Source organism: Mastomys coucha, unplaced genomic scaffold (genome assembly GCF_008632895.1).
Source record: "Mastomys coucha isolate ucsf_1 unplaced genomic scaffold, UCSF_Mcou_1 pScaffold20, whole genome shotgun sequence".
Lineage (NCBI taxonomy): Eukaryota > Metazoa > Chordata > Mammalia > Rodentia > Muridae > Mastomys > Mastomys coucha.
This window is the reverse complement of record NW_022196903.1, coordinates 38,521,665-38,545,635: the sequence shown is the minus strand read 5'-3', so window position 1 is coordinate 38,545,635 and position 23,971 is coordinate 38,521,665. Positions and strand designations below refer to the sequence as shown.

The 23,971-nt window shown below is 37.6% G+C and overlaps 1 protein-coding gene and 1 pseudogene across 2 annotated transcripts in view; one reads left to right on the top strand and one right to left on the bottom strand.

The window, feature by feature from the left end:
• Nucleotides 1-23,971, top strand: part of Tpk1 (thiamin pyrophosphokinase 1) — a 364,719-nt gene that overhangs the window by 63,822 nt on the left and 276,926 nt on the right. The gene's annotated exons all lie outside the window — the stretch shown is intronic.
• LOC116098822 lies at nucleotides 5,111-6,468 on the bottom strand (annotated as a pseudogene).

Sequence of the window (23,971 nt, the reverse complement as noted above, 5' to 3'; positions counted from 1 at the left end):
TTTTACAGTGAATAAGATTTCATTAGCTTCATGTCTGACATAAACCAGCTAGTCAGAAAATGAAAACTACAGAAAACTGAAAACTTGTTTATAAAAAATGAAAGTATGTGTGCTGTTATGTATTTATAGTATATTTCTTGGCTTTCTGGTGTCTGACCACTGTAAGACTCAGGTACCTTTACAAATCTGAAACAAAAGGTAGACAAGAGTTCTGCTGTTCCAGTAAAGAGCTGAATTTGTTTGTAGTCTTCATTTCTACGTTGTTTTTCTTGTAGATGAAGGCAGCATAGTAGAGGTTAATGTTAATGTGAGAGGCCTTGGGAATGTAGGTTAATATAAAGAAAGGAGGATACAGCATGATTGCCTAGTATCTCAGCTGGTTTGTAATGGCTCTAGGCCACTGTCCCTGTCACCATAGATCCCTTGTGCCCACTAGCTTTTGTACAATCACTTCTGTGGTTGTAAAGCCTTGTAAGAACAAAGATCTAAGTTGGAAGCAGTAGTGTTAAACTAAGGTAGAACATGTAAATGTAAAATTTGTTGTATTGCATAAACTACAACTTACTAACTATGCCATGCCCAAAGCTTCCATTATATACTTCCTAATTTAATTTTAGAGAAGTTTAGAGAAAAGACTATTTTGAAAACTTATTTTACATCTGTTCTTTAAATATTTAATTGATAATGCTTATGAAGTTTAGTTTAAATACCCATGTGAAGGATGGTACAAATAACCTTTACCTTTCCTGTTTGGTTCTCTTGAATTTTTCTAGTTCTTCAGGGGGTCTCCCTCTGTCATATCTGATCCATATAACTCTGGAGGGGGGGGTCCAGAGTCTAATTGCCTTTTTTATAAACACAAACGTAAAGCCTTTCTCCCAAATTAGCATGTCCTTTAGCCAGTAACCAGTTTAACTTGACCTCTCTCCCAGAGGAATAATAACCTAACCACAAAACTCAAAATCACACTCATTTTGATAATTAAAACAATTCAAAACAAATGTAGTAATAAAAAAATACCATATGTGCTTATATTTAGGCTTTTTCTAATCTGTCATGTCAGGATATTTAGTCCAAAATTTCCGTGGAGCCCATGTTCAAAGAATATGAGTTATCCTGCCAGACCCCCACCCCCTTTTTTTTTACCTAGAGCATTTTTTTTTTTTACCTAGAGCATTTTATTTTTATACAATCATCCTGTATGTTTTCTTGGAGGCTGCCCCTACAGCAGGGGTCCCTGCCCCTCTGGGCCCCAACTCTTATATTAGTTCCTATCTTCTGGGAGGATTCCCCACATGGCTCAGGTAAAATCTATATATTCTTCTATTTTTAAGAACAATTAAACCAAGTTTAGAATTCTATCCTATGATTACCTGCTTGTAGGAAGCAGGCAGCTTTTACTTAGCTCTCTGCCTGGAGCCACAATCCTGTCTTTTTCCACAGCAGGGGAACTCAGAGCCTGTGAGCTTAGTCTACCTTGTATTTCTTTGTTTAAAAGTTCACGTGCTTGAGTCACCACGTGACTCCTCCTCTCACTGAGAAACCCTCTCTCCCTTTCAGACCTGCTTTACTGCATCTGAATCCACCTGAGAATCCTAAATAGTGGATTCTCTCCTACCTCATTGGACATCATCTGCTGTATGTAATTTTTTGGAGCACACTTCTCCTTGCTTGGTCTCCTTGCTCCAAGATCACACCACTGCCACTGGCTCCACTTCCATCACCACCACTCCTGCCACCACCCATAAGCAGTGCTCCCTTTAGCCCCATGAAAGGAAAACACTGGAGACTTTATATTTTAAAACTGACCAGATAACTCAAAGGCTGGGAGAAGACTATCCTGCCCCATCCTCCATGGCCTCCATTGCTTGCGGAGGCCACAAACTATTGGTGCCCTACATGTGTGCAATTGCTCTCTGGTGCCCAGTCTAGTCTAACTCCAGTCCTCTCCCTCCTTCTCTTCCTGTCCTGCCCTGAAATCTTAACTCTCTTTCACCCAAAGATTGGCTTCTGCTGTCTTTATTTAGCCAAACAACAATTAGGGAAACTCCCCTACAAAAGGGTTAAAGAATATTGGAACTTCATAGGTTTTTTAAAAATGAATTTTCTTTTTTATAGCTCATGAAGTTTAGACAAATGTTTTTAGAAGTACCTACTTGTCTCAGTATTTTGTAGATTTCATTTAATCTGGCAGTTAAAACTAAATATTTAAGTAGATAAATAGAAATGGCTAAACAAAGCAATATGAGATTATACGTATATAGAAATACCATGAAGTTTGTGTTGTGTTTGCCATCTACTGCTGGACATGTGGTTAAGTATAGCTAACATAAGCAGTGAAATTCTGTTGGCAAAAGCTTATTTTTACTTTGTGAGCAGATGCCAATAGGATCTTGGCTAGGTATGGAAGCTCATGACTGCATCCTCCTCTCAGTGCTTGGACCCCATGTGGCATAAACCTGTGCAGGCCCTGTCCATGCATTCAATTAAAAAATATATATATATATACATATATGTACACACACACACACACACACACATACACACACACACACACATACACACACACATATATATAATTTTTTTTTCCATTTCTTTTTCTATCTTCAACCACTGCCAAGCCAACTTCCTGTCAAATTCATGGCCATTTTTTTCTTTATTATTTACATATTGATCACTTTAGTGGATACTGTGGTGTCCTTGAGTCATTACCACAGCTGTTTCCATGCCAATGAGACCTTATTTTAGATCCCAGCAGTCTTACCTTTCTTCATTCTGAGACTCCTCAAAGGTGTCCTGACCCCTGAGCTGCTTCTGTCCTAGTGCATCTTTTTTTCCCTGGCTTTGTTGTTGTCATCAGAGGAGCTCTGGGATCAGTCTGGGTATATCTCAGAAGAACTTCCCTGCCTCACAACTAATCCCCGCCCCTCAGTTGGTACTCTCATCCACAGGAGGGGAGCAGGAAGCAGCACATCTTTTTGGCTCAGATGCACACAGCTAAGGCACTTTCTGAAGGTTCAGTCTCTTGAGTTCTTTGAATCAGAACTGCATGCTGCATGTGGTGGATTACCAAAGAGTGTTCCTCTTTGTTACTTATCTCTATTTCTCATACATCCCTCCCTCATGCCACCTGTCTGCTTCTTTGTGTGTGTATCTTTGTATGCATGTGTAGTCCTTGCTTTTGTGTATCTTTGCGTTTCTGACTCTCACTGCAATGGAATGGTTACGTAATACAGGTAACAGCATGGTGAATCATCATTGTTTTTTATTTGCCTACTACCCACCCATTCCAAACAGTATTTTACATTTAATTTAACTACTACTAAATAATGGTCCTGTATCATAGCTCTGCAATATTATATTAATACAGTAAAACTTAAACTGTGTAAAGCTGGGCAATGGTGGCTCATGCCTTTAATCCCAGCACTTGGGAGGCAGAGGCAGGCAGATTTCTGAGTTTGAGGCCAGCCTGTTCTATAGAGTGAGTTCCAGGACAGCCAGGGCAACCCTGTCTCAAAAAGCAAAAAACAAACGAAAAAAAAATAAAAACAAACCTTAAACCATGTAAATCTATAGGCCAAGAGCTATTATCTTAATAAAAAAATATGCTTAGCATTTTCTGGTAAATTCCAAGCTTTTTTTTTTTTTTTTTTGGGAACAAAGATATTATTAGGAATGTTGACTTTTTTATTTGTTTGTTTAGGGAAAGAAAGGAGGATGCTATGAAAGAACTGATTCCTCAGAGTTGTTTTCTGATCTTTACATGTGTTCTATGTCATGTGTGCCCCACATATAATGAGCAAATAAGTAATTAATGGTCACTGAACAGCAAGAATCAGTTTTCTCCATGGACAAGTTTCCTGATAGATTATACAGTCCCAAGTGGTCAGCCTAAAGATATGTTCATACGTGTAATAAGTACAGAAGAATCAGGATGTTAGTTGAATGTACTCACATGTATATGAAATTCTCAAAATTTAAAGAAATCAAAAATATTTAAAAGGAAAATATATTAAAAACTGTATTATGTTTCAGAGGTTACTATCAAGAAAGTGTAAAGATAACCCACATATAAGAACAAATATTTGGTAACTTTGAATCGGAGTGAGATAGTGTCTTAGTTACTTTTCTAGTGCTGTAAAGACACAGTGATCCAGGCACTTTCTAGAAGACAGAGTTCACTGAGGACTTAACAGTTTCAGAAGTTGAGTTCATGACCATCTTGGCAGGGATCATTGCAGCAGGTAGACACGTACACCTCTGGAACAATAGTAGGTAATTAAGAGCTCATATGCTCACATCCTTTTTTTTTTTTCTTTTTGCTTTACATGTAATTTTTTTGTTTTCATACAAAATAAAGGCACACTTAATAATACCCTTTCAATTTTTACTTTCATGATTTAAATTCAACCCTTTATAACAATAGCTTATTATCTAAGGTTACATTCGTATTCAGAATGAACGAAATGCAGCAACAAATGCAGCAAACCTAAAATCAAGGTGCTATAGAGCTGCTTCTACATCAAAAGACAGACAAGCGTCTGATCGAGTAATTTAATTGAACATATATTTACGGACATACAGTTATCCTAGAGAAAGACGGACAGATTTAGGAAAGCAGCTCTATCTGCAGAGGAAGGAAACGGCATATTACAGACAGTCAGTTATGCACAGAACATTTGACAAACCCCCATAAACAAACTCTAATCATTACCAGGGTACAAAGCTTGGCATAAATCTTTTGACAAATGAGTGCTTAAGGAAGTTTTGGGGCCTAAGCAGATTTTTAATTCAAAAAATAAATACTTGAAAATTTAAGCATAATCTAATATAATTACATACATTTTAAAAGTAAGAAACTTGGAATTTCGTTTCCATTTTAGTAATAATATATCCCTGATTCACATTCTTGACTGAGGCTTTTAAAAGAAAGGGGAGCATTAAACAAGTTAATAAATATTTCAGAATTATGACATGAGCTTCTCCCATATCACTTTATGAAAAGCTGGGGAACTGATTGTTATTTTCAGTTAAAAGACAACTCGTTCTATCAATATTATGCCCTGGCCAGATACTAATCAGATACCTATCATATAATACCCTGCGTATGTCAGCTGCTAAGACAGGAACTAAAAAGCAGGCGTTCCCTGCATGCACTGTGTGTATTGTTAGCAAAAGAGTGAGGTGTGCCCCAGTCCATCTGAGGCACAGCCAGTTGCATAAAGTCATTACCACATTGCAAAGTCTGCCGTCCTTTAGCCAACACTCCACTAGGCAACATCCCTGTGGGAGTCAGACCCTAGAGTATCAGCACACTTTCACTCTCCTCCCTGAGAACAGAGATGACTCTTGTCATCATGCCAATTGCTCGGATCTTGTTTCTTATGATTTCTTTCCGGGCTGCAGCTGAACCTACATCAAACTGGTCATCATCTTCTGTCATTAGTTCATCATCAGAGCAAATACTCAGAACATTTACCAACATTTCGGTCACTTTTTCTTCAACAAATGATAAAGACCATGTAAAGACATCCATAAAATTGGGCAACCAGTAAGGATGTGGAGAACAATTAAACTATTGAATGTTCATCACATTATTTTCATATTTTAGTACAACAGCTTTATTATTTTAGACATCTAAGTAATTATGTGGTGAAAAAATTATTATTGTTATTAATGAAGGAAACCCGGTAGTTTGACTTTTTCTGTACATTCTATAGTCTTCATCTTAAGCTTCATGAGCTCTAAAAATCGATAACAAATTATTGTTTTGCAAGAATTCACACACTGCTGGATAGTTATAAAAATAAGAACATCCTTGAACCATATTATGACTAAAATGTTCTTGTGATATTTTCATTTCCAAAGTCTTCATAAGGATCAGACCATAGCAAGTCACACATTGGTCCAAATGCAGGTGGCTCTTTAAATCTGTCTAATCTCCTGATATCATCCAGTGTGTGTATTTCTTGTGAAAGTCCACCATGAACACAAAGAAATTGTTGGTTTCAAAGTGAAGCAAGGGGAAGCTGTCAAAAGCCTCTATACTTCATAGCCTCTTCAAGAGCTTCATAGACTCTGAATATTTAATTTTACATTCCTGCTTAAAGGTAAAATATTCAGTAAGGTGTCTGCATTCATGGTTGCCTCTCAGAAGAAATAAAGTACTTGGGTATAGAATCTTCAAGACCCATAAATACAAGACACACTCTATACTAAAAGAACCTCTGTCCACATAATCACTAAGAAAAAGGTATCATGTATTAGCAGGTGATCCTTCTACTTCAAAAAGTTTCATCATATCAAAAAATTGGCCATGGATGTCACCACACACTGTGATTGGAGCCTCTACTTCTATCATGGTTTTCTCCCGCTGAAGTATGACATCACCCTCATTGATCATTCTTAGTGCAATTTCTTCATCTACCTGACCTTCTTTTACCAGGTGGTTCTTCAGAACATCAAACCTGGGTATCCAAACACTTCCTCAGATGTCAGCCAATGAGTTGGGGGAAAAGGAACAGCTTTGACTATGGTCTGCCCAAGAGAGGGCAGCAGTGGTGGGGAAGGGGATGGGCCAGCTCTGGGGCTGCCATGCTGGGCCCAGGGCTCTGCTATGTGCCTGGCCTGGCAGGGTTGGGGGCGCAGGGGGAGGGGGTGGCTACCAGAGCCAAGCTGTGGAGCCTCCAGGGAACATGGTGGACCCTCTTTAAGAGCTCACATCTTGAAACAGGAACCATAAGCAGAAAGAGAGGGGGAGTGAAGAGGGAGGGAGGGAGGGAGGGAGAGAGAGAGATAGGCGGGGCGGGGGAGGTGGGGAGAATGCTAACTGGGAATGGCATGGGCTTTTGAAACCTCATAGTTTTTTCCTAGTGTCTCCCATATGTCTTCTCCAATAGGGCATACCTTGTAATCCTCTCCAAGCATTCTACCAACTGGGGACCAAGTATTCAAAACATAAACAAAAGGGTCTATTTCATTCAAACTACCACAGATCCACACATGCATATGCCAAACTTCTACAGTTGAATAATAAAAGCCAAAGTGATCCATTTTTTAAAAATAGACAAAGGATCTGAATAGACATTTTTTTTTTTTGTGGAAAAATATGCACATGCCCAACTGCACATGCCCATGAAAAAATGCTCACCATCACAGAAGTCTGAACAGCAGTAAGATGCCATGTCATACCCACTAAATTCTATTGAGAATAAGAGTTGGTACATTGTAGAGAAGTCACAACTCAGAGACACACTGCTGACAGGAATGTCAATGGTGGAATAACTTTTGAAAACCACTTGAACCTTCCTCAGAGTTATCATTTACCCTATTTCTATTCCTAGATTCTAGCATAAGAGAAATGAGGGAACATGTACACATGAACATCCATAGCAATATTAACTCAGTTACAAAAAAGAATGAGGCACTGGTTTGTTACAAATTTAATGAACCTTGAATATAGTGGTCTAAGGGACAGGATCCAGGCACAAAAGACAACCTCTTACAACTCAAAATTAAATTCTCCAAATTGTAGGATTTGTAGAGCTAGGGAATACATTCATTCATGCTTAATACTTTGGAATGGGGAGTCAGAGACTTTTTGAAGTTAATCTCATATTAATAAAATGTTCGCAAGTCAATTTTATGATGGTTGCACAATTTTGTGAATTTACTAAAGCCATGGATTATGTGCTTATGTGTGTTGTTTTGTGTATATGGATTATATTTCAGAGGGCATTACAACAACAGCAGTAGGCATTAAAGCATGGTGTAGTGTTTTCTAGTCTTTCTTGACAATGAGATGCTGCTTTATGAGATTTAACATATTAAGGTTTAAAGACTGTTTTCATTTTTGGAAATATTTGTGGTAAGCGTCTCAAGTCTATTCTGTTATCCTAGCACAGTATTTTGGATACAGCAAGTGGCGAGTATAGATCACAAATTTAGATTTCTAACTGATTTGTCTGTTGAGTTATTTATGTATTCATTAAATCAAACTATTTTGGTATACTTTAAGAAATAGTGGTTTAGAATTTAGGAGGACATTATTTTATTTTATAATTATTACTTTAAATACAGCTCTTATTAGCTGCTATATTAATGGCCTTGGTATGTTTAGATGATAATACAACTAAAATTCTATGGAACACCAGTTCTTATCCTTCTCTTCTACCTAAGAAAGTAACATATGTAATGTTATATTTGAAATATCCTCTTTCTTTTTTTTGAATACATTCTTCATTTCATCTGCATATAAAAGTTGGTGATTAAGTTGTAGATTTTTTTTAGTATCTAATGATCAAATCTTTGTTCTTTTTAACGATATAGTAAGCAATTAATAATTTGTAATGTCTTGGAACATGAGAAATTCTAGTGCTTCATGAAATAAAATACTTGGTACAAAAGAAGAACAAAGCTGATTATTTTGTCATAGTGTGATTGATTGAAGAAGCTAGGTAGAGCGTCCATTGTTACTGTTTGTGTGTACTTCCCTCTTCTTAATATTTATTGTTTTAATTCTCAGATCAAAGAGTGACTTTAGGTTACTTTGATTAGAACATTCTTGTTTGAAATATTTTTTTTTTTTTTTTACTAAGGATAAGCTTTCTGTGGAAGAGTGTAAGAGACATTTATTATAAGCATTAAATTTTTAATTAAAGAAACTTAATTCTGAGGAAATTTATCTTCTTGATTTAACAAGTAACCAAAATGTTTCAAGAAAAGGAACTATCTTTAGGAACTTGCCACTGCAGAGACCTTAAGCTTCTTGTCTAATGGTATTCTGTGATTTAGTGATCATTCAAAATGCTTATTAAATTACTAAACAAATGAACTGTGAGTCTTGCAGATCTGGGATTACACAGGCAGAAGGGCAAGATCCTTTTCTTGAAGGGATTTGCAGACTGGCAGTTTCTGAAATCAGTCCCTAAAGATTTACAGCACACTTGGGATTTTATACCACTGAATGGCCAGGATGCTTTAAAGGGAGTTTGAGAGGCAGGAAAGTGTCAGAAGCCATCTAGAAAAGGCTAAAGGCAGGCAAGTGAGGTTTCTGAAGAAAGCCCAGCATTTTGCATGGCCATGAGGGGTAAACTCTGAATTGCAGGGCCTTCAGAAAATTTCATCCCAGATTGCTTTCATGCTGCTAATATGCCCTTTCCTGTCACTATTACATAGCCTAATGATTCTTGGGCATCAGCCCACCCTATTAAGCAAATTTTCTGCAGATCAATATGAAGAACTTTCAGGAATTAATTCTGTTTAGATGAATTAATGATTTCATAGAATTCCTGATTTGATTCAAATAATTTTAGGAAGAAAATTTTAAGACATGGATTTTAGTTGTTTTGCCAGAAAGACATAATAAAATTAGAATCATGAATGAAATGTGCCTATTCCTCCCAGAATATTTTGTAAAAGCTGCATGTTAAGGAATATAGTGAGCTTCCATAATTACACTAAAAACTGAAATAGGCTTTGAACAAATTTGTGATCTAGGAAAATATTCATTCTATGTCAGAGCCAAGGATGAAGCCACAGGTGTGCACTATGATAAAGCGAGGATTTCTGAAACTGTTGCTTTGAAATTAGAATAAGCTTATAGAATGAAACACTGCTTTGAACTTAATATCAACATCCTTCTGTAACTCCCCTTTTTTGTAAACATTTTATCTATGAGGTAATTTTCTAAGGAATTTTCATCCATAAGACAGCCAGAGAAGGCATTTGGGGCTCAACACCATCCACCAAATATACATGTACATACATACATACATATATATATATATATATATATATATATATATACATACATATGCATGTATGTATATATGTGTGTTTATTTGTCTATATAAATGTGCATACATATGTGTGTAGGTATATGCATGCGTATGTAAGTATAAATGAGCACTTGTAGAGTTGATGAGACAGGTGGCCAGGCTGACCAGTGTGTTTGTGTATGTGTGCATGCCCATGCGCATGTGTACATCTGTGCTTCTTTGTTTAAATAATTTTCTTTTCTTTTCTCTCTGGTTCATGAAGAGTTAGTGAGTTCCAAGCCTCTCTCTTGGCCAGCCCTTGAGCCAGGGAGAAAAGACACCAGTGTTTATTAACACAAAAGGGTATGAGAAAAGAAGCCAGCACTTATTAGCACAAAATAGTCAGAGTGTTACAAGTCCAGAGATTACCAATTTTTGGCTGTAGTCCAACTCTGTGTCCCTCTCAGTACTATTCCTTCTAAAGGCTTGGGCAGGCCCCTGACAGGAAAGGAAAGCTCTACCCGTGAGCTTTTATAATCCCTAAGGCAAATGCGACCCAAAGAGAAATAATTCCCTGTATGCAAGCAGTGTTGTGTAGTGGTGCCTATGGACTGCTGGAGTTCTAAGAAGGTCTTTGGGGATAGAGAACTGCGTGAGACACACACAGATCAGGAATCCATTAGAAAACTGCTAGAGGTAGAAATGACATTCCAGATAATAAATTTCAAGGAAAACAAAAGTGATTTTTCAAATTGAAAAGAAAGAAAGAAACAACAACAAACAAAAACCCACCAGTGTGATGTCGAGTTCTTTATTTTATTATACTGAGTGGAAGGGAACAGCTGTTCCATAGCAGAGTTAGGAGTCCTGGCTGATGCTGCCCACAGTAGTGCCTTCTTTTTGCCTGCTGTATTATAAGGAACATTTCACATGAAGCTTTGGCTGGAATTACAGGATTGGGGACTTGTTTAGAAGACCAGAAAAGCCTGCCTATAAGCCAAAAAAGTGCCAGATTATACAAGGAGATTTTATAACATTGAAGTAAGTGTTCTCCTAGGATTAACAAGTCTATTTTATGAAGAGAGCCAGAAATACAGTGAAAAATAATAAAATATTGCAAATCAGAGAACATTAGAAACTACCCATAGCCTCTGACTTATCTGCCACACTTGAGCAATGTCATAACACAATGAACAGATTCTATTTGAAACATCTGTTCTTAGCCCAAACTTCCATTTAATCTCCTTGTATGAGTAACAGAGGTGACCTGTATAGAGAAGTCTGTCCTAGCAGCCTTGCTATTGTCTGCTGGTCTGTAGAAACATAGAAAGACAGTAAACACTGACCAGATGCAGGGTGTGGAATTTACACATTGATTCCTTTATATGTGTGTGTGTGTGTGTGTGTGTGTGTGTAGCAATGGTTAAAGAAAAGGAGGCCATAAAATTTGGAGTACAGAGAGGGTGAACAAGGGAAGGAGTACTGTAATTATATTTTAGTTAAAAATTTGAAAAATCAGGAAAGGTTTTGAGAGATGTCAGAGAATAAAGGTGCTTGTGGCCAAACCTGAAGACCTTATTTCTGTTCCTGAGAATCATATTTCTGAAGGAGAAAACCAGTTCCTACAGTTGTTCTCTGACCACCATGTACTGCCATGGCATGATTACCCCACACCCGCAACCGCCCCAGCATTATTCATGGCTTTTTAGAGTCACATAACAGTCACAGAACTATCTATCTATTTATCTATCTATCTATCTATCTATCTATCTATCTATCTATCTATCTATCTATCTATCTATCTATCTGAGATTTATTGGTATGTCTTAAAGGCTACATTACAACTAATCCAACAATAGCTATGAATGAAAGGTCCCAGAATCCTGTAGTCTTTTCTAGTTAATTTGGCTACAAGTCATTTTTCTCAGATATAGAATAGTAATGGCTGCTTGTTCCCAGTACAGTTTATTTAATTGCCTTACAGCATGTATAAACCTGTTAATATTATAAATGATTTTAAATATGCTACATTTCCACTCTCCTTTTTGCTTGCTCTCTCTCCTCTCTATGCTCACAAATAGTTCACTTTTTTCCTCTCAACCTTTTACAAGGAAAAAAGCTAAGATGCATGCTGCTCCTGGTTACATATAGACATAAATTTTCACATGTACACAACAATAACATATTCATAGATACTTACGCCTTACCTTTTTAGAATGGTAAATAAACTAAAAAGTTTGGTTTTGTATCCTGATTATTTTCCCATAAACAATACCTCGCTGATAATCCTGGACAAAGAATACTTTTAATCTTTTTAATATGGCATAATGTTCTATGATATTGTTATTACCATTGTATATGATACTACTCAATAGCATGTAGACATTTACTTGCTTCCCAATATTCCGTCTATTCAGAGGCTACAATGAGTGTGCACATATGTGTCTATATATACATGCAGATCAATGTGAATTTTTCCCATGTACTGACTCATTTTTCTGACTCAATTAAGTCAGAAAATCATAGCAGCTGGAACTATAGAATTGAAGACTTGTTTTCATGTTAAATGATAAAACGAGGAGCTACATCTCTCCATACCCAAATACTACCAGGAGAGAGCTCATCTCCCAGGAGTATTGACACACCTATGAGCACAGGTAAGACCACTGCTTCTGCTCCAAGAGAGCTGTCTGGACACAGGAGCTGAGGAACAACCTGGAACAGGATCCTTCCGGTTTCTGTCTGCATCCCTGTGCTGAACCTGTGCCCCAGCTCTCCATACCCAAATTCCTCCTAGAGAGAACTGGCCTCCCAGGAGTGCTGGGAAACAGGCTTACAAGAAGGACAAACCACAGTCAGAGACAGCAAGACCAGATAACACTAGAGATAACCAGATGGTGAGAGGGCAGGGCAAGAACATTAGCAACAGAACCCAAGGCTCCTTGGCATCATCAGAACCCAGTGTTCCTACCACAGCAAGCCAGGATACCCCAACAAACCAGAAAAGACTCTGATTTAAAATCACATATCTTGAAGATGATAGAGGACTTTAAGATGGACATAAATATTTCCCTTAAAGAAATATAGGAGAACACAGGTAAACAGGTAGAAGCCCTTAAAGAGGAAACAAAAATAAATCCCTTAAATAATTACAGGAAAACACAACCAAACAGGTGAAGGAATTGAACTAAACTATCCAGGATCTAAAAATGGAAACAGAAACAATAAAAAAATCACAAAGGGTGACAACCCTGTATTTAGAAAACCTAGGAAAGAGATCAGGAGTTATAGATGCAAGCATCACCAGCAGAATACAAGAGATAGAAGAGAGAATCTCAGGTGCAGAAGATACCATAGAAAACATTGACACAAAAGTAAAAAGAAAAAAAAAAGGAAAATGCAAAAAGCTCCTAACCCAAAACATCCAGAAAATCCAGGACACAAGGAGAAGACCAAACCTAAGGATAATAGGTATAGAATAGAGCAAATATTCCAAACTTAAAGCACAAGTAAATATCTTCAACAAACTTATAGAAGAAAACTTCCCTAACCTGAAGAAAAAGCTGCCCATAAACATACAAGAAGCCTATAGAACTCCAAACAGATTGGATCAGAAAAGAAATTCCTCCCGCCATATAATAATCAAAACACCAAATGCACAAAACAAAGAAAAAATATTAAAAGCAGTAAGGGTAAAAGGTCAAGTAGAGTATGAAGGCAGACCTATCAGAATTACACCAGACTTCTCACCAGAGATAGAAGATCCTGAGCAGATGTCATACAGACCCTAAGAGAATACAAATGCCAGCCCAAGCTACTATACCCAGCAAAACTCTCAATTAATATAGATGAACAAACCAATGTATTCCATTACAAAACCAAATTAACACACTATCTTTCTAGAAATACAGCCCTACAAAGGATAATAGATGGAGAACTCCAACACAAGGAGGGAAACTACACCCTAGAAAAAGCAAGAAAGTAACCTTCTTTCAACAAATCCAAAAGAAGATAGCCACACAAACATAATTCCACATCTAACAACAAAAATAACAGGAAGAAACAATCACTATTCCTTAATATCTCCTAACATCAATGGACTCAATTCCCCAATAAAAAGACATAGGCTAACAGACTGGATATGAAAATAGGACCCAACATTTTGCTGCATACTGTAGATGCACCTTGGTGTCAAAGACAGACACAACCTCAGAGTAAAGGGCTGGAAAACAGTTTTCGAAGCAAATGGTCTCAAGAAACAAACTGGAGTAGCCATTTTAATATTGAACCACTACTGCCCAGCAAATTGTTCCATTCTTATTTCCCTGTACACCTGTATAAACCTCAAGTCCAAGTGGATCAGTTCCTCCACATAAAACCAGATACACTTAATCTAATCAAAGAGAAAGTGGGGAAATGCCTCGAGCACATGGGCACAGGGTAAAATTCCTGAACTGAACACCAGTAACTTATGCTCTAGATCTAGAATTGACAAATGAGGCTTCATAAAATTGCAAAGCTTCTATAAGGCAAAGGACGCTGTCAGTAGGACAAAATGTTAACCAACAGATTGGGAAAAGAACTTTACCAATCCTACATCTGATAGAGTACTAATAATCAATATATACAAAGAGCTCAAGAAGTTAGACTCCAGAGAATCAAATAACTATTAAAAAATGGGGAACAGAGGTAAACTGAGTTTTCTCAACTGAGGAAACTCTAATGACTGAGAAGCACCTAGAGAAATGTTTAACATCCTTACTCATCAGGGAAATGCAAATCATAATGACCCTGAGATTCCACCTTAAACCAGTCAGAATGGCTAAGATCAAAAACTCGGTGACCGAAGATGCTGGTGAGGATGTGGAGAAAGAGGAACACTCCTGCATTGCTGGTGGGATTGCAAGCTGGTAAAACCACTTTGGAAATCAGTCTGGCAGTTCCTTAGAAAATTGTATATAGTATACTAACAGAAGACCCATGTATACCACTCCTGGGCATATACCCAAAAGATGCTCCAACATGTAATAAACATGACATATGCTCCACTATGTTCATAGCACCATATCTATAATAGTCAGCAGCTGGAAAGAACCCAGTTATCCCTCAACAGAGGAATGGATACAGAAAATGTGGTACATTTACACAATGGAATACTACTCAGCTATTAAAAACAATTACTCCATGAAATTCACAGGTAAATTTATATATAACTTGAAAATATCATCCTGAGTGAGGTTACCCAGTCACAAAGAACACCTATTGTATCTACTCACTGATAAGTGGATATTCGCCCAAAGGATCAGAATACCCAAGATACAATGCACAAGCCATATGAAGCTCAAGAAAAAGGAAGACCAAAATGTGGATGCTCAGTACTTCTTAGAAGTCGGAATAAAATACTCACAAGAGGAAATATGGAGACAAAGTGTGTAGTAAAGACTGAAGAAAAGGACATCCAGAGACTGCCCCAATTGGGGATCCATCCCATATACAGTCCCTAGACCTGGATGCTATTCAGGATGCCCAGAAGTGCTTGCTCACAGGAGCCTGATATGACTGTTGCCTGAGAGGCTGTGCCAGAACCTGACAAATGCAGAGGCAGATGCTTGCAGCCAACCATTGGTCTAAGCCAGGGTCCCTGATGGAGGAGTTGGAGAAGGTATTGAAGAAGCTAAGGTGGGTTGCAGCCCCATGATGGGAGCAACAGTGTCAACTGGCCAGAGTCCTCAGAGTGGACTGGACCGCTAACCAAAGAGTACATGTGGAGGGACCCATGGCTCCAGCCTCATATGTGACAGACCTCGGTAGGAGGAGCAGCTCTTGAGTCAGAGGAGGTTTGATGCCCCAGTGCAGGGTGGGAAGGCAGGAATTGGTGGGTGGTTGGGGGAGCACCCTCATAGCACCATGGGTGGGGGGATGATGGGATAGGGGCTTTCAGAAAGGGAGACCTGGAAAGGGGATAACATTTGAAATGTAAATGAAGAAAATATCCAGTAATGGTAAAAAAACAAATATCCATTTGTATCTCCCCACAACTATCAACTCTGCCTGTTTCATACATTGCTAGCAGTATTCATTTGTTCTTCCATGTTGATAAGTATAGTCACAGGAAAATACCAGTTCATGTAGCATTAACATCCATTTGCACAATTAAGGTGAGTATATCATCCTTCCATATGTTTGAATTTCATTTGAGTTACCTTTCTTGAATCTGCCTATTTTTTTATCCTCTGTGTGATGTGTGCACAGCACACATTGTGTGTACATGAGTCATATGCAGTATTCATGTAGATATATAGGTATATAAACATGCACATACCTGTACTCATGCATGTAGAAATCAGAGCTTAGTGTTTGATATCTTTATTGCTCTCTTTCCACTCTATTTTTAAGACAGGGTGTCTGATTGTATCCAGAACACCACTGATTCAACAACACTAGCCAGCAATCTCCAGAGATTCACATGTTTCTGCCTCCCTAGCACTGGGGTTTCTGATATGGCTGCTGTCCATCGCTTTTACATGAATGCTGGGAATCCAAAGTCCTAGAGGTGGCACAACAGGTACTGATTCATTCTGATCAATGACACACCTTATCAACAAACTCAGGAAAAGTTAGATAAGTGTATATATTTTAATCTGATCACAATAGAGTAGAGATTTAAGCCAGCAGCAACAGAAACTCCAGAAGGTTGTTTGTTTGTTTGTTTGTTTGTTTGTTTAATTTCATGATTTCTCTGGGTAAAGAATTCAAGAGCATTCCCGATAGGTAGTCCTGTCTGGTAGCCTCTTCCAAAGTATATTCAAGATGTTGGCTATGGCTGTGCTCAGGGGGGTTTACCTAGGGCTGAGTTGAGACCACCAACATGCTGGCAGGAGAATCTCTTTGTCCCACAGAGATACTCACATGTCTTCACAATATTTGTTCTTTCCCCAGAGTTAGTGAATCAAGAGACTTGTGAAAAAGGTTCATCAAGGTCTTTTATGCCCAGTTTCAGGAGTTACATACATTATAATATCTATTAGAAGCAAGTCACTATGTGGAGTCCACCATCAAGGAGAGGGAAGTTAGCCTCTGTTTTTTTTTTTATTAGATATTTTCTTTAAATAAATGTAAATTTCTCCTTTCCCAGTTTCCCCTCCAAAAAACAAACAAACAAACAAACAAACAAAACCAACAAGAAAAAACCCCTGTTGCCTCCCCCCTCCCCATGCCTGCCATCTGACCCTCTCCCACTTATTGGCTCTGGCATTCCCCTTCTGTTTTTTAAAGCTTCAAAAGTAGGTAGCAAGGAATTTGCGGGCACATTTGAAACCACGGCTTAGAAGTTGAAAGTAAAAAAATAAAATGTACACGGTTCTATGATATAATATCACATCTCATGCCTTTCAAATAGCCTTGCCAATTGAGCTATGGTTTTCAGGTTACTCTGTGTAACATTGTCTTCTCTTCCATTGGTACCATTGCCGATGCTATGAAACTGCTAGAAAAGTAGTGTATTGGTGCCGAGATCTGCAAGGAGCCATCATCACAAATTGTGAGCTCAGTGTTGGTGTTTTCTTTGCCTATGGCAGGTGTTCAGTGAATGACAAAGTCTGTGTTCCTTCCTCAGTTCGGAAAAGGATTATTGATCTAAATGGTGAACAGTTGTCTTTACTGGAGTTTCAAATTAGCAAATGGCACAAGTATTCTTGTTCTTACCCTGAGATATAGATAGCTATTATTCTTGATGGCCCATTCCCCTCTTCTGGGTATATTTTCTTACTGTTTTGGCAAGATTACTTCACTTTATGAGTAAGAAGTGGTTCCTTATTATTCTTGCTATTTAGTTTTGGTAGGAAATATCAATCATTGTAATAGTGCTCTGGCTGATGAGGTGGTAAATTCTTCAAGGTGTACCTGAAGTCATTCCTGGTTACTGTGATTGATTCAGGGATGGGAACATGGCTTGGGCAATCATTGTTCTTTGTATTTCTTTGGTTATTTGTCGTTCTTTCTGTCTGTCCATCCATCTGTCTCTCTAACTATCCATTATCCATCTATCACCCATCCATCCACCTAATATATCTCTCTCTGTCTTTGTATGTATGTATGCATTTATGTATGTATCAATCATTTTTTAGAGTGGCCTGAAGGTCACTATGTAGTCTAGACCAGCCTTGAACTTGGTACTCCTGCTTCAGGTGGGTATGGTGTGGGATTACCAGGCAAACTGACTTAATCAGTATTCCTTGAATTACAGTTTTAAATGGAAGGCATCCATGTAAACTTTTTCTACCTCAGAAAACTTTACAACCATTGTTCATGCTTCCAGGTCATAGGGCCAGAGGCTGCAGCAGAAAGTCATAAAACTATTAAAAGAAATTTGTAAATAAATCTGCCTACTTTGCATTAAGGTATTTCAAGTAGGATTCTTTTCTAGCTCACTAACATTTACAATATAATTTTAGCCTCCTGGTATCCTATCTCCACTGTGAAATCTTTGTACAGAAAATAATATCAACCATGAAGGCTGATAGGATCTTTGCTTTGTGTCTTTAATTGTAACCCAACCCTATTTCTTATATTCTCTTTTCATTTTTCTCTGTGGCTTCAAGAACATTTTCCTTTTAGGTAGGGGAAGAAATTATTTCTTGGATCTACTAGTGAGTTTTGAGATATAGCTTCTAAAAATCACCACCATTGTGAAAATATTAAGAGTTTGAAATTAGTCTTCAGAAAAATGTGTAAGACTTTGGACTGCCTAGGAGTTCATATAGTTTACCTGCTGAGAAGAATGCCATTTTGGAATAAGGACGATTGAAGTCTCAGCAGTAACAGAAAGATGAAGTTATGAACAGTTCCCTTTGTACACAGGGCATTTGTTACAGCAAGCCTCTTGCCACTAACAAGATTTACTCAGGAGAATAGTCAATTTAGATGGAAATTTTTTTGGCAGTATTTATCTGCAGTTTATCAGAATATCAGTAACCATACATTACCGAAAAGGTACCTTTTAGTTTACTTGCTTTCAACATTTTCATTCTGTACATTTATTTTTAAGGTTTTTGTTTTTATACTTTATTTCCTTTGAAATAAATTTAAATGATGCTGTCTTTTAAATACTGTTATTCACATGTTCATTGTTAACATGTAGAATTGTGATTATTCTTTTGTGTGTATGAGGAGACCCCCAATTTGAAAAGTGATGCTCATTTTATACTGAATAATAAACCATTGAAGAGTTTTTGTTTAGAAAAAATGTTCAAGTTTCTTATAGCCTTTTAAAGATTTTATATAATGTTCAAGCACACATGAATCATGTGCATGAAAGTGTACATTTATTTTGAAGAAAATTTTACAAAAATGTATTAATCTACAGAAAATGATTTTCTAAGGAAATGAATTGACCTAAGATACGTAATGATTTTTTGATAGATTTATATTATGATATAGGCAAAACAAATCATCTAAGTTTAATTTTTCCCTCTGGTACTTATTTAGAATAAATGATTGGATTATTCACTTGGTTTTGAAAAGTCCTCTTGTTCTATTTTGCCTCTAATAGTACTCACAGGCCTACTTCTAAGAAGACATATCAACATAATTTGAACATCCAGTTAATGGCATTAGAATGAATTATACATGCTGACATATCCAGTTATCTATTTAACATATATATTAGCCATGTTAGATAGTTAAGAAACACAGATTCCTATCTGATGGCTTACAGTGGATTTATATGTTGTTTTCCCAGAACCAAAGGCTCACCAGTAACTTTGTTATTCTCTGATAAAACCTGCATTTATTGGCTAGTGTTGACTTTGCTGCCATCCATAATATTCACGACCATTGCTCACGGGTCGCAGAGTTACAGCATCATAAATAAGGAGGGACAGAAGAAAGAAGATAGAGCACATGCTTTATTTTCTTGCATTTTTAGCCATCAACTAAATCACTGCTGTCAGAGGGAAGTGGAATTTAATGGTCATCCTTAACAAGTTTAGAGAAAAATCTGTGCAGTTTTATTTCTTCTGTGTTGTATTTTTGCTTATATCACATTTGGTTCATTAAAATGATGATGAAGTAATGACATTTATCATTGAAGCTTAAAGATTGGGTTTAGGAAAGTTGTTTATTTAATCCTTCCAAGCTACTAACAGTTTGACACGGTGAGAGACACAGACAGGTATGGTACAGAGGCTGTGTTTGATTCTTTCAGTGAAGGAATGGAGTTAAATTGCAAACATCTCCAGTCTAATTCAGACCTTGGCATGTGATACTTGTTTCTTGCAGTATGTTTATTGGCTTTCTGTCCGGTTTCATTCCATATGCATGCGTTTAGGAAGAGAAATGCAAACAGATAGGAATATATAAAGTAATATTTTATTCAGTACCTTTTTTTATACTACTTTAATTTTGTTTCACTTGATAATTCTCATCTTTCAAGACACATCAAATGTGAGAAATCTCAGAATTCCTTAAGCAGATACAGTACAGAATCATACCGGTTCAGATGAGGTGGCCTCTGCCAAGCTTTCCCTCTGCTCAGTAGTATCCACCTCTCACCTGTCATGTGTTTCATGCAGAGCATCCCTCCTCACTGATTTCCTGCTGCTTCTTAGGCTTGTTTCTTTTACACATGGAGAGTCAGTCAACATTGACTGAATAAAGAGATCCAGTGACGTCTTCTAACGTGTTTAGATGGAATACATCTGTAACCGCTTCATCTTTTTCTCCTATGGTGTTGCTTTGTCTTGCCTTACTAGATGAAGAGGTGGCCAGTCTTTGTGCAACTTGATATGCCATGTCTGGTTGATATTCATAGAAGGCTTGCCCTTTTCTGAGGAGAAACAGAGGAGGAACAGCTGGGGTGGGGAGAAGTGGGTATTTGTGGGAAGCGACTGGGAGGAGAAGAGGGAGGGAAAACTGGTCAGTATGTAAACTAAATAAGTAAAATGCAATTAAGTCAGATGTAGACAAAACAGCTCTTAATACATTGGGTAGCACAAAAGTTTAAATGTAAGAATATTATGCATCAAGTTTTCAAACCACTTTTTAAAAGAGCTGTAATAGGTTATCATAAATGTTCCTTTAGTGGTGTGGTTTAGGCAGAAGGATGACTACAAACTCCAGTCAACCCACATGCTAAGGAAAGGTCTTGGTATTGCCCAATAAAAGTATTTTCTGTATTAAAAAAAAAAACAAACAATTATCAACTTTACCAAATCCACTGGAAATAAAATTAATCCAAAGCAAATATACAGATTTGTTAGAACTACAATTTTGGTATTTAGCAACAAGTTTTTTATGTTACCTGTATAACTAGATAGATGACAAAAAAAGATGCTCAGCATGAATTGGACTTTACATTTAATGATAATGATTCACATACTATTCTGTTCATAATTTTTATCCACATATAATAAGAATAATTTAAACTCAAGCACAAATAGAAATATTTTCCTTTTCAGTGGGGTGAAGTTTAAACTGGTAGCCACTGCTTAGAGGTTTTGAATTGATTTTAGATAAATACGATTATGAGTGATCACTTGCCCTTTGACAGCTAGGGTGGCTGAATATTCAGCATAATCATGTGACTGGTGGACTTTGCTGCTTCCACAGCTTGGTCAGCCAAGCAACTGACTCTCAATCAGTCCATTATCTTTCTCAAGGGCCACTCATGGCATTTTTGAAACATATTAATGGTAGAGATTTAAAAAATTTGAGTAAAGCTTTTGTTCTGAGTTCAAAGGCTTTTATTACTGCTTAAGGGTTGTAGCAATGAATATTTAGCCATAACTGTCCTAATTGAGTAGACTTGTTAGATATAGCTAGTATTAGCTACACACTAATAGCTAAGATACTTGTGTACTCATGGAACCTCTAATTTATTGATGGGGAAAGAAGATGAAGAGAAATCAGTAAAAAGAGCTGATGGAGCATATCTAGGAGACAGTATGATACAATTTGTAAGTAAGATCAAAAGGTGATTAGGGTGTGCTTTCTAAAGAACTCAAATTTAAGTTGCAATCTTTACCTTGGAGGAATCTACCCAGGCATATTTAGAAAACAGGACCTCCCTTGCCATGAAACTCATGGGAGCAGAGGCCTAGAGAGGGCATGAGGTTTGGTGTATCTTAAAAAGGAGATCTAAGAGAGTTGGAGTGGTTTGAATGAGAATGTCCCCGTAGGCTTATTTTTATGCTTAGTCACCAGGTGATAATCTGTTTGGAAGGTTAGGAGGTGTGTCCTTGTTGGATGAAGTGTGTTGCTGTGGTTGGGCTTTGAGGGCTCAAAAGCCTATGCCAGTCCCCAGTTCTCTGCCTCCTTCCTATAGATCAAAAATGTAAAGCTTGAATTCTGTGGATTGTTTCCTGGGAATTCTGTACTTTTTTGTCTAATATCCACTTATTACTGAATACATACCATGCAGTCCTTTTGGTTCCGAGTTACTCCACTCAGGATGATACCCTCTGAGAGGCCCAACAAGCAGCTGAAAGATACTTTCAGTCAGGTGCAGATACTTACACCAATGCACAGAAGCCAGGGACCCCTGTGGTAGAATTAGAGAAAGGCTGAAAGAAGCTGAGGAGGAGGGCAACTCCATAGGAAGACCAGCAGTCTCGATTGACCTAGACCTCGAGAACTCTCAGACACTGAGCCAACCAAGCTGATATGAACCTCCCCCTAAACATAAACTCAGGCCTGCCCCATCTGGCCTGAGTGAGAGAAGAGTCACCTAACCCTTAAAAGATGTTAGGCCCCAGGGAGTGGGGAGGTCTGGTGTTGTGAGGGTTGGCAGGCGCGGACATCCTCTTGGCAAAGGGTGAGGAGGTATGGGATGAGGAACAATCAGAGAGTGAACTGGGAGGGTGATAACAACTGGACTGTAAAAAAATGATTAAAAAATAATAAAGAAAATGTAAAGCTTTCATCTATCCCTCCAACACCATGCCTGCTACCATGCTTCCTACTATGATGATAATAAACTAACACTCTAAAACTATAAGCAAGCCTCCACTTTGCTGCTTTCTTTATAAAAGTTACCTTGGTCATGGTGTCTCTTTACAGCCGTAGAATGTGACGAAGACAACAGAGAAGGCAGATATATGTTTCATGGTCGAGTCAGAGAAGAAAAAAACCGCTTTGCATTTGTTTGCCTCCAATCATGGGTAGTGTTTATAAAACGGCTCCAAGCCCTTGTGTGTGTTTTGTGTGTGCATACTTACTCACTTTCCCAGTTAGAGCCCAAGTTTGAGAGGCAGTAATTTTCAAAGGTAAATAAGTGTTATTTCTTGACTGTTTTCATTGATAGAGCCTGAAAGATTGTGTACGAAATTGCAAATATTGTATTATTTACTAAAGAAAGTATCTAGAAACATGTACACCCACATTTGTGTAGAAGCAGTAGTTGTAGCATCTTGTATTCAGTGAGGATGATGGTATAGTGTCAAAGATGACTAGCAATTTATAATGTATGCCATGTGCCATTTCGCTCAAGATAGTTCTGTAGATGTGCTCATTTAACTCTTAAACTGAAAAGTAGGTGTTTTTATGAGTCTCATGTGACAGATGAGGAAACTGAAGTTAAGAGGATTTAAGTGACCAGCTCAAAGTCACATAGCAACACAGAGGATAGCTGGCAGATCTGCGACTCAGCCCTAATTTACAAAAATCTTCTCCAAATAATGCTATTAGGCCTTTAGTAAACAAACTCCTTTAGATTTTTTAAAAAATACTGAAATGAATGTTTATTATAAATATGCCAGAGCTTTACATGAAAAACAGCTTCAAGGCTATACTTATATATTCTGTTGGAAAATATACGTGGTGATTACAGTGATTTAAAGAGCGGCAAAAACAATTGTAAATTGTGGCATCTAAGGAATTATAGCTGCACTGTATCCCAACACTCATCTAAGTATAGCAGCAAACTTTCTGTATCTCACAACAAAGTATGAAGCCATGTGTTACTATTTTAGAATGCCAATTCCAGACTGAATGAATCTTTTTAGTTCCATTTTGGTAGAAGAATATCCCCTTATGTTTTATTCTTTGAAGATTTAATATATGTGTACAATGTATCTTTGTTTGAAAAGTTAATAATTATATTGTATAAGAAAATCTAGTGATTAAGTTCTTATTCTTCACTGGTAGTTACCACGGACCGGGGTTTCTCGCGGGGGCCCCTTGTTCCGCGGGACAAGGGATTCTGGCCAGGTGGGCAC